Source organism: Cynocephalus volans, chromosome 2 (genome assembly GCF_027409185.1).
Source record: "Cynocephalus volans isolate mCynVol1 chromosome 2, mCynVol1.pri, whole genome shotgun sequence".
NCBI lineage: Eukaryota > Metazoa > Chordata > Mammalia > Dermoptera > Cynocephalidae > Cynocephalus > Cynocephalus volans.
In genome coordinates this window covers 168,853,600-168,871,779 of record NC_084461.1, presented here as the reverse complement: position 1 = coordinate 168,871,779, position 18,180 = coordinate 168,853,600, and the positions used below count along the sequence as shown (strand labels likewise).

The window sequence follows — 18,180 nt, the reverse complement described above, 5'->3', positions numbered from 1 at the left end:
TATGTCACAGCATTATGATTACCTTCCAAATGCTGGGCTTTTAACAGCTCCCACGATGGTCTCTAGCTGTTGGCAGTATTTGTCCCCATTTCATCATTTTCCTGCCTCCTCCCTTCCTGTCCTCTGACTGTAGCTGCCGCCCTCCCTCATGTAAGTTCATGTTCCAAGTCTTCCCTTAGCTTGGGAACCACATGAGCGAGATCCTCACAACTGTGTGAAAGTAGGATGACACAGGCTCTGTGGGAGAATCTATAACCACCCCGTCCCCAGGAGCAATTTGGCAATTCCTGTTTTGACTGAATGGAGGTCCCTTTTGGCAGTTTTGCAGAGTTTAGGTGAGGAGTCAGAGGGCCAGATTTGGATAGTGAGGTGTTCTTGGGTCCTGGGCAGTCATGCCAGGGAGGAGGTGAAAGCCCGTGAGTACTGTGCCAGGTGTGAAGGTCTAGTGGCCAGTTTCTGTCTGGAAGTTCCTGGAAGGCTTCATGGAGGAGGGGTAATGGACACAGTTGGGGAAAGAGGAGGTGTAGGAATGCATGAGAGAACCTGCCTCCCCTATCTTGAGAGAGACAGAGGAAGCAGAGCTGGGAAACCAGGTGTGGGCTACCCCTCGGGGTCTGTGGCCACATGCTCTGGACACTCCTTTGCTGCAGGACTGATGGAAAGGCCGTTGTGAGCCATTTCTACCATAACCCTTTCCCTGTGAAGTCTTTGTTTACCATGGGAAGTTATTAGCATTGTCATCATGTGGTGTGCTTTAGTATTAAATATCTTATGTGTTTCTCAAAGGCATTATGTTCTATGGTGGAAAATGTGTAAAAACCACTGTCTTCTATTTGCCTGAATGTCCATTTTGCATCAGGTGTCCAGGCCAGAGGATTTCGGCAGGAGCACTAGGGCTGGCCCAGCAAAAATGTCACTGTATCTCTCCCTGATGTGTATGGGGCCAGAATTCACATTATCATCACTATTTTTTAACATTGCTGTAAAAGTTCTAGCCATTGTAATAAGACAAGAAAAATAAGAAGTAAAAATATTGGAAAGGAAAAAAAATTATTGCTATCTTTTTACATGGCTTATCTTAAATATTCAAATGAATTGACTGAAGAAAATATTGGAACTAAGAAGAAAGTTTATTAAGATGGCCAGTTTAAACATGTGTACAGTAGTTTTCTCTTATCCACAGGTTTCCATTCTGCAGTTTCAGTTGCCTGCGGTCAACTGTGGTCTGAAAATATTAAATGGACAATTCCAGAAATAATTCATGTGTTTTGAATGTTGCACTGTTCTGAGTAGCTTGGTGAAAGCTTGTGCTGTACTATTCTGTCCCACACTGGGTGTTGACTCCTCACTTTGTCTAGAGCATCCACACCATCTGTGCTACCTGCCCATTAATCACTTAGCAGCCACCACCTGTGTTATCAGACTGACTGTCATGGTATTGCAGTGTTCATGTTCCTGTCACCCTTATTTTTCTTAATAATGGCCCTAGAGGACAAGAGTGGTGATGCTGGCATGTTGTTATAATTGTTCTATTTTATAGCTAGCTATTGTGGTTAATCCCTTGACTGTGCCTAGTTATAAATTAAACATTATCATAGGTATGTGTAGGAAAAAACATAGTATACGTAGGGTTCAGTACTATCTGTGGCTTCAGGCATCTGCAGGGGGTCTTGGAACATATCCCTCATGTAGAAGGAGGACTACTGTATTCAAAATTAATAGCTTTCCTGTATGCCAGAAATAACCAACTGAAAAATATAATTAAAAAATTCCCCAATTGCTCTACAACATCATCTTAGAATGTAAAAAAAGAATAATATTCATAAATAAAAAAATTTTAAAAAATCCCATTCACAACAGCAGCACATGATACACAATTACTAGGAATTATAAGAATGCATTCTTAACATCTGGGACCCAGGAGAAGACTTACATAAATTGAAAGAAATGCTATGTTAATGAATAGAAAGACCTAATGCTGTAAAGAAACAAATTCTTTAAAGATTAATTTATAAGTTCAGTGTGATTCCCACCAGAACCTCAGAAGGTATTGTTTCTGTTTTTGTACTTGACTGAATGATTCTGAATTTCAGGTGGAAGATTAAACAGATGATAAAAGCCAATAAAATATTCAAAAAGGACATAATGGAGAAGGGCAAGAGACCACTACGGGCTAGATATGGAAACAAATTACAGAAATAATTAAGGCAGTATGGTACTAGCTTCAGATGAGACATCAGCATTAATAGGACAAAGGAAAAGATCCATAAATGGAGCCAACCGTATCTGAGTATTTAGTGTATGAAAAGGTAACACTTCATACTCATGGGGAGATTATAAAATATTCACAGTATTATGCTGGAAGAGTTAACTATTTGAAAAAAAAGTCAACTTTTTATCTTATTACATACACCAAAATACATTCCAGATGGATTAGAGAATTAAATTTAAAGAGCACAGTTGGAAGAGAACAGAAGAAAATACACGCGGAGTCATATAACTTAGATGTTTAATCAAAGGCAGAAATTTGGAAAGAGGAAAACACTAGACTATGTGAAAATTAGCAACATCATTGTAGTAAAAGAAGAAAAAGAAAAGCCAGAGGTGGAAAATTAGATCTGCAATATACAATAAAGGGTTGATGTATTTGAAATATGAAATCTTAACAGTTTCATAAAAAGATAAATGCTTTAATAGAAAAAGTAAAGAGTAGAAACCAGGTATTCACAAAAGAAGTCATTTTACCATTAAACTTTTAAAAAAATAGTCACCTTACTGAGTAATCAAAGAAATACAAATTAAAGTAACAATGAGCTAAGGTTTTGTCTACTGAAATTTCAAATATTAAAAGGAGTTAAATAGAAAGAACTTATAATACCCAATGTTGGCTAAGTTGTAGTGAAATGGGCAATCATAAATTTCTGGTAGTGTTGACATTGGCATACCTTTCTGGAGGGTAGTAAGACAACATCTAATGAGCTTCAAAAATCTATAAACAAAAAATAGTCGTACCTCTTAACCCAGAATAATCTGTGTGCAAACATTCAGCTCTAAGGCTATTCATTTTAACATTATTTATAATAAGAAAAGTTAGAAACAACCTACATGACCACAATAGGCGATTGTTTAAGTAAATTATGGCCATCTCTAAAAAACAGTAGTATGTAGTCATTGTAAACCATTGTGGAAAATATTTCTTAATAAGAACATGTTCAGAATATATTGATAGAGAAAATCAGGCTATGATCACTATGTCCAATTTGATACTCTTTTAAAAAGAGCTTTACTGAAGTGTAATTTCCATACTATAACATTATGATACCACTTCTATGAAAAATATATATGTGTGTATAAATGGGTAGGAAAAAAGATTGTATAGACATGCATCAATGTATTAATAGCATTTTTTTTGGATGATTGGATGAATAATGGAAGATTTTGATTTTTTTCTCATTTCTGGTGTTGCAGATTTTTGGCATTGAAGTATTTTTGCACTTAAAGGAATTTTATGAAAAGAAAAGTTCCCTTGGAGCTGTACGTTGCCTCTGGATAATTATCGCTCACCCCTGTCATTCCTGGGAAGGAAGAGGATATATAGTGAGGAAGTGTTTGCATTTATGTGTAGCAGTGCCGGGCTGTTGTTTGTGTGGAACCTGGACTCTCAACTGTCCACATGGCCATAATGTAATTAAAACCTTCCTGAACAACAGGTCCCTTATCAGGCTTATTGTCCAGATACACTGGCTTTTATTCAGAGTCTTACTAATCAACTGGGCACAAAAAGTCCCATTGAGCTCAGCCTGAGATGGGAAGCACACGATGGTACAGTGACTGCTGTTCAGACTCGAGAGATGTCGTGCTGTGTTTTTTGCTGTGTTTTTGAATGTAGTCCAGGTTTCTAGGAGGAAAACACCCATCAAATTATGTTGGCCCAAGGTTTGATCCCAGTCAACATATGACATCACCAGACTCTTCCTTTCCTGCTGGACTTTATCTGGAGGGAATGCAAGAAGAATTGTGTAACACTGGAATAAACAGAACAGAGACCAGACTCCTGGTGCTTTTGTTTCTGAGTTTAGTTCCAATCCATAGCTGATCTGTTCTTTGCTACACAGAGGGAGACTATGTCACCACAGTTTTTGTGCATGGGTGAGATGGTTGCTCATTGGCTGATTCGAGTCCTGTGTATATGTCAGTTATTTGAACTAGGGACTCTGGTCTTTATTATATTATGTTGTGTCTATCCACAGATGATGTCCTGAAATGTAGGTATGAGGATCACCTTGTTCATTTCAATCCGTACTTTCACAGCAGGATAACTGTAATCAGACCTTGGGGTTGGTTTGTGTATAGACGTCAGTAGGAATGTACACACAATGTTTTTAAAGCTATTCATTGTTCTTCTTGTGGACGGTGGCCTTTGGGCTTTTGGGAGTATTTTAAGCAGTTCTGCACATTATGTATCCAAGTACATGTGTTTCTGTCAATCTCTCTGGCTAACCGGAAACTGCAAGTCCTCCAGTTTGTAGTCAGATTGATTCCCTTCCCCAGGAGGAACCAACAGGAACGAAAACTGAGTCAAGCCGTCTTTGCACGTGGAAGCCTTGTGGTGTGACTTTAATTTTTTTGTGATATTCTGCCCAGCCCTGTAATCTCTTATTTTTGGCAAGCCAGCTCTGAATCTGTGGTCTGGTAGCCCCGGGCAACCAAAAGCTGAGACAAACAGAGGAAATGTCCTTACCCACATGTCTCCCCAGCCACCTCATCGGGCCCACACAGCCAGCGTCTGCCCCGCTTTCCAGGTGGAGCTCCTCAGAGCTCAGTCTGGCGGGGTAGGGGTTGAGCTGGCTCCCATATGGAGCACCTTTAGGTTGTCTCCTGGCCCCCAGGGTCCCCCGATGACTTCTCTGCTCTCTCTGTAATTTATTCATGGTCTGGAATTTATTTCTGGCAGACTTTGCGGTCAAAACTGGGAAGTCTCCCCTGTTTCCTTAAAGCAGCCCGAAGGCCCCAGGAAGTAGAGCAGGGAGCCTCCTGTCCTCCGCATCGTGCTTACACGGGAGCACACATACATGCGAATGCGTGCACACCCGTGTGCACATGCGTGCTCTTGCGCATGGGGGAGAGAGGGAGAGAACCAGAGCATCCATTCCAGCCTGGGCTCCCATATCCCTAGGGGTTTTTGAAAGTAAAAATAGTTTCAATATTTTCAGAGCTGCTGGAGATTTAACACAAGTGGTGTTTGGGGATCTGTAGGAACTTGTAGGATCAGGTTTCTTTGCTTTTGATTGGAATGACATGAACTCTGCTAATGAGGATTCATTTGTGTTATCCCCTCTGACTGGCAGTTTTACTTGCATTGGATTCCCAATAAAATGGGGAATGAATTTATTCGTTCCTAATCCATTCCATTTGATAGGAAGATTGTTTACTTCATGGTGTCCAGGGCCAGGGTGTGGTGAAAAAGTCTACGTTTTATGTCTGTTGACAAAGAGTCTTTATGATTCCTCCTGCTCCAGCATTTGCTCTTCTTTTACAATCAGTGCCTATTTGCTGTGTAAACAGGACACATTTGTTTTGTGCATGTGGGTCTTATTCAGTTTTATGCAGAAGACTGTTCTGCTAGATGAATGACTCAAAGTTCCCTGCCTTTCTTGTGGCTCTGGGACCTCCGGCCTCCTCTTCTCACTAACCCTTTATCCAGCCCTTCCCACACCCTGTTATTCCTCACTGGGATCCTCTGCCTGAGCCTCCCCTCACCGAGCCCTCTGCCTCCCTGCAGGCAGCCCTGGAGGGTGCTTGAACATTTGGGGAATACTAACTCTGTGCAGTAATTGTGCCAAGCATCTTCATATCCTTAAGGCTATCCTATACTACTTTTTACTTATTTAACACACACTCAGACAGGGCCTACTGCTGTAAGCCCTCTTTAAATACTATTTCATAAGAGCCCTGTGAGTAGGCACAATTATTATGTCCATTTTACAGGTGAGAAAACTGAGAGTAAGAGAGTGTCAGGGGTCTTGAGATTACCTAGCTGGCGGATGGCAGAGTTAGGATGAAGACCCAGAGCCGCATAGTATCACCCCTGTGCTATGGAATAGGTACTGCTATTGTTCCTGTTTTACAGATGGGCAAACTGAGGCACTGAGAGTTAAGTAGCTTGCCCAGGGTCCCAGAACTAGTCAGCAGCAGAGCCAGGATTCAAGCCCAGATAGGTGAGCTCGGTGCCAAAACCCTGAGCCTCTGCAGTGGATTCCCTGGGGCTTTTCTGTCCTTGTGCCAAGCAACTGTCAGTGTGGACAGTTACAACATCAGGGGTTGTTGTCACCCGGTACTGTTTTTCCTGATTCTCTAACATTTCTTGCATGAATGAGAGAATTTTTCAGCCCAGCTTTTCAGATGGTGGGATTGAGGCCCACTTGTGTGCATTGGGCATTTGAGAGCCAGCCAGCTTCAGGGCCAGGAGAAGTCACATCTCGAGACTTCAGAATTTGTAGAGGAATTCCAGGATCAGAACACTCACCGGAAACCAAGTTCGTGCTTCTCCCACTGGTGAAGGGATGTGAGATGCCGTAAATGTGGCTTTTTTCAGACTCCGATTTAGTATGCCTGTCTAATTACAGGAAACAGAAACCTCGCCTCACGCTCAGCCAAGGATTTCAACATCTCTTGGAGAAATTCTACATGGACTTGAAGTTTGCAGCGTTGCATTCTAACGAGTTTGGCTGGGATTTTCACCTCTGGCTCTGCCTGCCTTCTCCCTGGGCCACGATTTTGTCATCCTGCTTTGGAGATGGCATTTCTTATTAAATAGTGTCTGTCTGTCTGTGAATATAAACCTGAAGCTGAGATAAAGCACAGCTTCTCTCTGTGCCTGGGTTGAGGGACCGAGGCACCTGGGGACTGGGGTCCTGGGCTGAGTCTGGGTCTGCTGATGACTTGCCCGATTCGTGGACGACTCACAAGGCAGCCTTGGCTGGAATCATCCTAGGGCTCAGGCCGATGAAGCTGGGAGAGGGATTGAGAAGGTCCTAGAACGAAGATGGTGGACATAGCCATGTAAACATGTTCTTGTGAAGTGGTCAGTACCTTCTTTGTACAGCTGGTTAATCTGATCTCTCATGTAATACTGAGTCCCTTAGCTGGGTCTTGGAAGGTGGCCATTTATGTGAAACAGAGACAGTCTGGTATGGTGAAAAGAGCTTCGTGTTTCACCCCCTTAAATAGTAAGCAAATAAAATGGAAATACCAGTACTGTCTGGGGTGACATCCTGATGCATTCCTGGTGGCAGGGTAGAGTGGTGTCACTTCTGGAATGCAATGTGGTCATCTGTATTCAGAGCCATCATTCATCCCAACTACAAGATGCTCTCCAGAGAAAACCATTTAAAATAGGGGGAGAGTTATTTGTGTGAATATGTTCATAAGAACATTATGTACAATAGAGGAACATGAGAAGAAACCTACAGGTTTTTCCATAGAGAAATGATTAAGAAAATAATAGTAGATTCCCCCAAGAATAGCTCTCATTAAAAATTGAATGATGAAGATTCTAAGACAACATAATATTAAGAAAAAAATCCGTCATGCTTAAGAGTGAGTGTGCCCTGTGATAACACCCATGTAAACTATAATACGGAAAAAGATTAGTAGTTATTAGTAGGGTGTCGGGATTATAGATAATATTTTCTCCCATTATTAAAAAAAAAAAAAAAAGGAAATGTACAGACTTGGGATTTAGACCTGGATTTAATTCTGGTGTTGCAACATCTGATTATACATTATTTAGCAACTCTTGAAGCTTCCCCGAGATTAGGATTTTTCATAAGTAGAGTGATAGAATAATTTCTAAGGGTTCCTGAATCAACCTGATTCCAGCCACTAATAGTCTCTTCTAATAGAGTCTGTCAGACTTGCTGTATCAATAAATTAGGCTCATAGGCAATTAGCATCATTGCACACACACAATTAAAGTCCTTAAGCACTTCTGCTGGTTCAACATTGCTCCTGCAGAGTCATTCTCAGATGCACGGTTTGATATAACCTTTCTTGCAGATGTTCTCAGACCAGGCACAAACGTTCTGAGTGGAGAGCAGACTACCAAGTCCTAGTGTCCAGTAAAACCATTTCTGGCAGAGTGGGCTGAATTGGGGACTCTCTACCTGTGCCCCACGGCTGATACTGCTGGACCCATTCCTGGGCTTTTGCCCCCAGGCTTCAGATGGCTTGAGGTCTCTCTCATTCTCTCCTCATCTGCTTGGATGAGTCAGGAAGAGAACTTCTGCTCACCATTTGGTTCGTCGTTCTTAAAGGATTTGCACATTATAAATGACCCTTCGTCACTGCCCACAGATTTCATCAGCCTGGCCTTTGATCTTGGATGTAAAGAGCCCGTGTGCCGAGCCTCAAAGAGAAGGGATTAATGAGGTGCCGAAATATTGACACGCTCGTTCGTTACCTGATGCCCTGAATTGACTTGCACTGACTCCTGTTAGATATTTGTCCCTCCACCCACTGGGTGGGTTTGTTAGCTGCCCACTTAAGTGAACCTGCATGTGTCTCTGATGACAGAAAAGGTCGAGGTGACTGCTGTTTGTAGAAATGCCACGAAGGTGGTTGTTAGGAAAGGCTGCAAGGCAAGGCAGGCTGCTGAATGCTTCCCATTTGGGTTCAAGCTCCTGAGTTCCTGCCTGCACGACAGCAGGCAAATCACATGGGCTCGGTTTCCCCATCTGTGATATGAGGACTGTAAACCTGCCCTGCCTACCTAGGCTGAGCATCAAACGAGATAAGGTACCTGATCATACTTTGGGAACTGCTCAAAAACCATACCGTGTGAGGTGGATATGATTGCCACCAAATAAATGCAAGTTGGTGCTGCTATGAGATTGTAAAATGGTTCAGTTGCCACCTTCCCATTTTTGAAACTTCTTGCAGAGGAGATGGATGTGTTTCCGTAAAGTGGGGCGCTATGGTTGTACCTGTGCTCATCTGTGAAAATGGGATGAAAAGCCCAAGATGACCTTACAAGGTGGTCTTTAGAATCAGAAGTGATGCTGGGTTTGGAATCCGGGCTGTCTCTCTGGCCTGCACCCCGTCCTCTCCTTTCCCCACTCAGTCTCCACCTCTGACTCCCGGTCCCCAGGCCACCTACCAGCAGCCTGGAAGGAATGGGCAACCTCATTCCACTGGATGGGAAAGGAAGTTGGCTGGCAGGGCATGGCAGCAGGCACAGGCAGCTCCAGGTGCCCACTCTTAGTATCATGATGGGTTGCTCCTTCATGCAGCAGGTGCCCACCCTGACAGGTGCTGTCACCAGCAGGGCCCTCCTGATTTAGCTGCTTCTCACAGGGATAGATGTGCCTGAGATGAAAGAGGGCCCCGTCCCTCAACTCCAGCAGCCGGTGAGTGCTGAGGCCAAGACGGGTGATAAGGAAGACTATGAATGCAAAGGAAGGAGAACCAGAGAGAAGGAGGAGAGGTGGCGAGGAGAGAGGAAAAGACAGGAGCAGGAGAGAGGGAGCCCCAGGCAGCCAGCTGGGGAAGGTCCTGCTGTTCAGCAGTGCAGAAGCCCAGCTCAGGAGCTTCTGAGAAAATGTCTGAAATGCAAGTGGAATCTGATGAAGGGGACAGAGCTCCTGGAGACACCAGCATTGAGCATGTGGGTGGAGGAGGAGAAGGAGCCGGCGGGGAAGGGAAAGGACGGGCCGGCATGAAGCCTGGGCATGTTCCAAGGCCTTGCAGGGCTGAGGCTGGTGTGCAGTGGGCCGAGAGCGAATGGGAGGTGAGAAAGTGGGGTGTGAGCAACATCCAGCTCTTCCCAGAGCTCGATGACAGATGCCCAGGAATGGGGCCACAGTCCGAGGATCAAGCGGAGCCGTCTCACATGTGCACCTTTCAGTGTGTTTTTCTCTCCAGCTAGATTGTAAACATTTTAAGGGCATGGTTTACATCTTCTATCTCTGTGTTTCCGCCAGAGCTGGCTGATCATCAGATCACTTAAGGAGGCTGTTTGTTTTATAAATACATTTTACTGAATCTTGCCTCAATCCTTATTCCCACCAGATTCTGGCTGAATCGTTCTTGCAGAGCTTGCTGGATGCCGAGCGAGTACTCACGGTTCAACTCGGTTTATGTGAAGATACTCGATTAGTTTGAAAAGCGAAATGACATGGAAGAAAGTTTGGGAAAGAGGGGAAGAAGGGCCTCCGGGCAGCTGCTCACAGGCCTGCGGCTGCTGGGCCGACAACACGCTTTCCTCCCTGTTGACTGAGCTGGGTCACTGGCTTTAGTTACAGCAGATAAAGGGGTCCGACCGCATCTCACTTCTCAGTTGGCCGCCCCTCCCGCCTGCTTTTGAGCAGAGGTGGTTGACAGGAGTGATCTGGAGTGACCTCTCCAGGCCAGATCTCACCTCTACCAGTCACAGCTGCACTTGCTAAGGCCTTGCTGTTGATTTTCCTGCAGAGACCCACATGGGGCCCTCCGTGGTGGAGGCTCGGGTGGTGTGGACCCAGCACGCCTTCCACAGGCCAGGCCCTCTGCCTGGCCACTTTAAGTAACGTGAGCAAGTTACTTAATTTCGCTGTTCTTCAGCTCTGTCTACTGGAAACTGGGGCCAACACTGGCTCTGACCTCAGGGGACTGTCGTGAGGATTAAATGAGATAATCCATGGAAGGTGCTAGAAAAGGACCAGACACATAGGAAGTGCTGAATAAAAACGGATTGTTTTTACTATGACTCCCATCTTCCGACGCATGTGACATGCTTTCATTAATGTTAGTTGTTGTTTTGTTGGCCTGTTCTAACCAAAGGCAGTGAGGCCCTTCACCAGCCTTAGGAAAGCTGGGGTGTAAAAGCCCGCTGTGGTGAGCGTGATGGCAGATGCTGGGGAGCCCTGCATGCTTGGGACTTCGGGGGAGCATCCTGGGGCTCTCAGGTTGGCCTGTTTCTTGGGGGAAGAGGTTCCTCAGTGCTCCAGTGCTAGGGTTGGCCAACGCCTTACTGAGCAGAGGCAGGCGTGATGTTTGGTCTCTCCTGTGCTAATTGAGCACCTTCTGTATACCAGTCCCCCTGCTTGGTGCTTTGGGGGAAACAGGTGAGAATATGAATGAAAATTGGTCATATTTGAACAGCACTTCTTACAGTTTGCAAACACTATCTTCTTGATCCCTCATGAAGAATGCTGCTAGTTATGGTATTGTCACAATTTTGTAGATGAGAAAACTCAGGCATAGACATTCCAGAGAGTTCTAGCTCTTAGGAAAATGCTTCTTTGCATTGCAGGAGAAACAGTTAATTCGCATGAGGCGAGTGGTTCACCCTGTAAAGGCAGCATGTGGTTTAGAGGCACCTAAATACTACACAGGGGTTTATGCCCGAGAGTTTTCCCTGCAAAGGAATACACGTTTGTCCTCCTGCTGGTGTTTATTGAACGTGTCTGTGTAGCAGGTGCTTTTCTGAGTCTTTCCCATGTTAACTCATTTATACCTTACTAGAACCCTGTGAGTTAAGTAGGAGTATCAGTCCCATTTCACAGATGAGGCATCTGAAGCTCAGAGAGCTTGAATTCTGTGCCCAAAGTCTGTGGCAGAACTGGCTAGGAACTGAGGTGCCTGGCTCTGGTCTTTCCACTTCTGTCTCTCCTATGGGTACCTCTTACATTCCCAGGAGCAGGGGCTTTCTTTTTCCTTCTGCCTCCCCCCCGCCCCCCGAACAAAGCCATGTTATCCTAACTGGCAGGCAGGGCTCACAAAGGCTCTTATCTCTCCACCAACAAAAGCCATTCCCTGCCTGGTTGATGAGTTCACCCAGTGTTTTGCAGGGTAGATGCCAGCTTGGGAAAGCCATGCAGATAAGCCACCGGGTGGTTTGTGTTGCTCTCTCCCTGATGGTTTGCTTTTAATTCAAACCAATTAATTTAGCTAAGATGAAAAAGGGAGGGGCCGATGCACACACAGTTAAAAGCAGAGAATAAGGCAGGGGCTGGAGAGTGAGGATCGAGTGTGTGTCCCAGGGAGTGAGGCAGGTGTGTGCACCAACAGGCATGTTTGGATCTGCTCCTCTGTGCGGCTGGCCTGAGGCTTTGGAGGGGCTGGCGGGGCCCTAGGTGGGATCAGGAGGGCTGGGTTGAGAGCTGCCTCTCCTCCTGCCTTGCATAACCCCAGCAGACACGTAGAATGTGGCTCCTGCTTGGCTGCTTCAGTTCCAGAACAGTGACCATAGTGATGACTTTTCCGGCATCTCTTTGTGTTTTAAATATGAAGGGCCCCTTGAGAACTAATCAGAAACACTGAAACACTGATGTCAACCTTTTAAACACTTGGGGTCCTGGATCATATCAGTGCTGCCTCCTGGTTGTGATATCATATTGTCGTTAGGCAAGATGTTTCCATTGGGGGAGACTGGGCAAAGGGTATGAGGATCTCTCTGGATCATTTCTTACATCTGCACGTGACTCTACAACAATCTCCAAAAAAAAAAAAAAAATGTTAAAAATGTTAGTCTTTTAAATACTACAAACTCCAAAGGAGTCCTATACTTGAATTTTCAAGGAGCAGCTTGTTTACTTTGTGTCTAATACTTTGCCAATATCCAGTAAGCATGAAAATAGGATACCAAAACCACTTGAGGCAAGCAAAAGGAATGAAGGACTGATTCATGGTGCAACATGGAGTAGCCTTGAAAACACCATGCTAAGCGAAAGCAGCCAAACACTGAGGACCACATCTCGTATGATTCCATTGACATGAAATGTGCAGAATAAGCCAATCTATAGTGACAGAAAGTAGATTAGTGGCTGATCAGAGCTGGGAGTAGCAGGGTAGGCGAGAGTGGGGAGTGTTGCTGATGGGTACGGGGTTTCTTCTTCGGGTGGTGTTCTAAAATTACATTGTGATGATGGTTGTGCAGCTCTTGAATATACTAAAAACCATTGAATTTTACCCTTTGGATGAGTGAATTGTGTAATATATGAATTGTATCTCAAGAAAGCTGTTAAAAAATATAGGGTCCTTTGACCATTTGTAATATAAGTAATAATAGTTTTTTGGAAATGGTATTGTCTAGATTAAGGCATTTGCAGATCTACTGCTTATAACTTCCAAATTCAGTCCACTGTCTTGGGGCATGATCTTGGCCCTCTCATAAACCAGATTCACAGGCCTCCCACTTAAACCACAGTGGTGTTTGCTCATGCTAAGGCAGTGAAAAGCTGTGATCCCATGGCATCATGTGCCAGACATTTTTCCATGTGCTTTCTTCTGTAGACTTCTTGCAGCCCTGTGTCATAGGTAGTTTCATACCTATGTTTTATAGATGAAGAAATTGAAATCCTAAAGAATAACCAAAGCCAGGGGTACTGCAGCAAGAACTAGATCGGTACTTGGGGCTCTTTGCCCTCAAAGTCCATGCTCCGGTCACTGCCCGTGGATAGCCGGGTTGCCGAGCTTTCCCTCTTGCAGGGGCAGATGGCTTAGGAAGGTCACCAGAGAAAGGCCTGTGAGTTCTGTGCAAGTCATTTTCAGGCTTGTGTCCTTAGTGGGGACTCTCTGCTCCCTCTGGAAGTGAGTGTGACATTCTGCCCTGTTCCCTTGGAGCAGCTCTTCCCAAGAGAGGTTTGGAGGAAAGAGAACTGTGGGAAAACACATGGAGGCTTTTCATGGACACGTTTCTGAGTGTCGTTAGCTCTCGGAGGGAACATGTTTATGTCCATGAAGTTCTCAGCTTTGTTTGGGTCCTGAGTTTTCAAGGGTTCTTGACTCTAGGAACTGGTTTTGGATATGGAGGGAAGCCACGGTACTGCAACTGAGGCACCTGATATTTTTTGTAAGTGGTGATGCTATTGTATAGTAAACAAACAGGCCCCTCCTGGTAAAATGGGCATGAGAGGACAGACGTGGGAAGAGAAGTGAATGGGAAAATATTTGCACTCAATTAGTGATACTCTAGTGGCCCCAGGCAAACTCTGTAGCTCCTGGGTTTCTTATTAGAAATGCAGGTGGTCAGGTCTCACTCTGGACCTGCAGTCAGAATCCAGGAACCTGTGTCTTGATGAGCACTCAAGACCATTCTCATGCACCCTGAAGTATGAGGGTAATAGCACTAGATGATCTGATGTGCCCTTGGGACTTAGGGTGGTGAGTCGTGTCATCACTCTGAGGTTGCCCTTGCCAGCTGCCCGTCCCCACTTTGTCAAGGAGTAGGTGGAGGCAGAACAACATTAGGTGGCTTGCTTGAGCCACCTGGAATGGGACTGGGCATCCCGTACATTGTAGTCTCAGATTTCATAGGTGAAGGAGAAGGGGAGAAAATCTTACAGAGGAAATGAGCTTGTGAAAGATACATTTTTTTCCTCGTAAAAATTTTTAAAAAGAGTGTAATGAAGGGGAACTTTTACCACGAGATACTAAGATGTGTTTTGAAAAGCTGCTCTATTTAGTACTGACAGAGATAAATGGAGCAAAATAGCGCAGGAATAGAATCTGGTATTGTCTCTCTGTAATTAGCAGTATTAGTGAATATCTAATCTAATGGTAGTGTTAAGATGTTTTTAAAAGGCCACCATAAATCAATAGAAGGGAAGGATTATTCAGTAACTGTGAGCGTATGGGTCTGAATATCTGCAGTGCTTGGCATTCTCCTAAGAAGTGGTTTGTTTTTTTTAATCCCAAAGGAAGTAGATAGTTGCACACACCAGGCTTCCTTATTTACACTGGCAAGAGAGCCTAACTAAATTTAGCCAATGTGTAATTCTACATGTTATTTATATATTTCTTTCCACATGCACACACATACGTTTTACACATACACACACATATGCACACGTATGATACACATACATACTTACATGCCTCATTCCTGGTTTCATTTTATATTCTATCATCATTTTCTAAATCATCTTTTGTACCTGTTTCTGGCTTATCAAATCTTCTTGTATTTTATGTATCTTTATAAGCAACCTTAAAACTTTTGGGGGGGAGAAGGTGGACTACACATAAAGAAACTGCATAAAATGCAGTATATAGAAAAAAGACTTGTAGAAAATACACCCAAATTTGAGTAGGTTGATTGGGGGGGGGGGTGGTAATTGGATTAGATGTGATATTAATTTTCCCTAAAATTTTCTATGTTTTTTAAGATTTTCTACTCAAAGCAAAATTATATCGTCAGAAAATTTATTATTTTTTTAGAAAGCAGTTTTTATTCATACCCCATGCTGTCCAGTGACAGGAGTGCATTTCTCTCTGGCAGCCCGATGTGGCTGAGGGTCTCACAGGGCAGTGGAGAGCAGAGGGGTCTTCAGGCTTCACAGCAGCTCCGTGGGGTAGACCAACCTCTCCCTATCTCCCCGACCCGCTACCCTTCCCAGCCTCTGGTAACCGCTGTTCTCCTCTCTTCTGAGATCAATTTTTAGCTTCTACATATGAGTGAGAACATGTGATCTTTATCTTTCTGTGCCTGGCTTATTTCACTTATAGTATCCCCAGGCTCATCCATGTTGCTGCGAATGACAGGATTTCATTCTTTTATACGGCTGCATAGTCTGCCACTGTGTAAATATCTCAGCTAGATGGGAGGCATAAGTTCTAGTGTTCTACAGCACTGGGGGGTGACTACAGTTAACAGTTTATTGTACAATTTCATATAGGTAGAAGAGATTTTGTTCCTAGCACAAAGAAATGAGAAGTGTTTGAGCAACAGATGTGCTAATTACCCTGATTTGATCATTGCACATTGTCTATGTGTACTAAAAGATCACATTGTATCCTTAAATATGCATGATTATTATGAAAAATAATTTAAAATAACATAACATTTACTCTCTTAACTATTAAAAAAGAGCTGATTGGGTTCTCAGGAAAGCACCTCCTCTGCTGCTTGCTCTGATCGTGCAGGGTGGAGTGGGAGAGCTGGAAGGGAATGTTCATCTGTTTATCTAGAACATTTACTGAGCTACTCCTTTGGCATTCAGTCTCTGCTCTGACGGAGTTTACATCCTAGTGGTGGTGGGGGTGGGGGACGGTCAGAGAGTAAATCAGAAACTATAGCAAATAGTGATGCTACCCCAGAATGGTGACATTTAGCCCTGAAGTAAAGGGTGAGGAGGAGATGCCCGAGTTAAGAGCAAGGGGGGGGGGGGATTTCTAGAGAGAGGGAACTGCTTGTGCAGAGGCCTGCAGGTCGGCAGGAGTCGGGCAGGTCACAGAAGTGAAAAAAGGTCGTGGTGGTCATCGGTGGTGAGTGGGAAGGAATAGGGAGCATGTTGGATAGATCACCCAGGGCCAGGTCTGGCTGGACCAAGGGAAAGAGGGTGAATTTTACTCTAACGATGGTGGACGGCTACTGGATTTGATCAAGGGATAAAGGGTTTAAGAAGATCCTCCTGGCTGCTTATGAAGCATGGTTTGGAGTAGGCAAGAGATGGCACTGGGGGATTGGCAAGGAGATTCAGTCCAAGCTGATGCTACAAAGTCATGGTTTTGTGAGTTTTTTTTTTTTTTTTGGTGGGGGTGGGTACAATTTAAGAAGAAAAATCAGAATTATTTTGTCAGGGTTTTGATGTTAGCATTTTACCAATGGAACAGGCTTGCATTTAATGTGTACATAATTTTTGCTTTCATTAGACAACACTACCTATATTACAGATACCAGATATGTGTGTACCCACTTAATTACACATACTAATACGGTTGTCTCTCAGTATCCATGTGGGATTGGATCCAGGGCCACTCCCCCAAATACCAAAATCCATGGATGCTTAAGTCCCTGATATAAAATACTGTAGTATTTGCATATAATCTACACACATCCTCCCATATACTTTAAATCATCTCTAGATTATTTACAATACTTAATACAGTGCAAATGCCTTATAAATAGTTGTTACACTATATTTTTTAGGGGATAATGATAAGAAAAGAAAGTCTGTATGTGTTCAGTACAAATGCGATTTTTTTACTAAATATTTTCATATTTGGTTGGGGTTGGTTGAATCCACAGATGAGGAACTCGTGGATATGGAAAGCCGACTGTTAAGACTAAATTTTGTCAAAGGAAAATTTAGTGTAGTTGGCCATATTTCTTATATATACAAAGCCAAGCTCAGTTGACTGAAATTTAGTATCACCTGCAAGATTTGACCCATTGCAGAAATCTGAGCTCACCAGCGTTGCCTGGGCTGGCGTTTTCTTATAGAAAGAAACTGCTTGTCTGGATGTAGAAACACTAATATTTTATTTGGGAAGAATGACTCATTGCTTTAGGCGTCAGGAGTGCTGGGTTTTATCCTTGTTGTTGTACAAATTTGATTTGACCTTGGACAAATCATTTCAGTTTGCATTTTAGTGCTTTTGTGTAGAAGATGGGAAAAATAGTTATGGTGAATCTCCTGTCATTATGTAACTGGGAAAGTGCTCTCTAAATATCATGTGTAAAGGCCCTATGGTAGAAGGGAGCAGGCTGATATTGTAGGGACTGAAAGAGGCCCTTTCTTAATGTAGCTGGAGATCAGAGCGCAAGGGAGAGATGGCCCAAGGTCAAGTTGTAGAGGAAGGCCAGGGCCAAGCTGCAGGATCTCGTAGACCTTGTTGTGGCCTTTAGTCTTCATCTGAAGGGCAAGGGGAAGCCATTGGAGGATTTAAATAGTGGAGTGACATAAGTTTAACAGATACACTGTCTCATTTAATCCTTATAACAAATGTATGTGCTAGGTAATGTTACCCCCATTTTAGACCAGCACAGAAACTCAGGGTGGTGGCGGTTAAGCACCTTGTAGGTAAATGTTGGAGCCAGAAAATAAACTCAGGTCCTCCTGAGACCAGGGTCCTCTGTCCTCCATATCAGCCTACCTCAATAGTAATATCACAGTGACCACAGTTTTAAAATGCTTTGAACTCTTAAGATGAAAGATTTCTCTTAAATTACAGAGTGGCATTATGCTGAAGAAATATGAGCAGTAATGAGAGACTGGGTAGTGCCCGGATCTTTGCAAAGGCCCAGTCTGCATGGCTCTACTCCAGCACCTTCAAGTTCTTTGCCGTCTGGTGGGGAGTGGGGAGCATGTCTCACAAGCAGCTGTCCGCACAAAGAGGGGTTTGGCCGCTCCAGCTGGCCATGTGACACTGCCATTGTCCATAAGGACTCACTGTCCGTGAAATGTGCCCAGGGTTTGTGCT

At 44.0% G+C, this 18,180-nt stretch overlaps 1 protein-coding gene across 2 annotated transcripts in view; it reads left to right on the top strand.

The window, feature by feature from the left end:
• DPYSL2 (dihydropyrimidinase like 2) overlaps positions 1-18,180 on the top strand; it is a 111,897-nt gene that overhangs the window by 67,007 nt on the left and 26,710 nt on the right. The window lies entirely within an intron of this gene.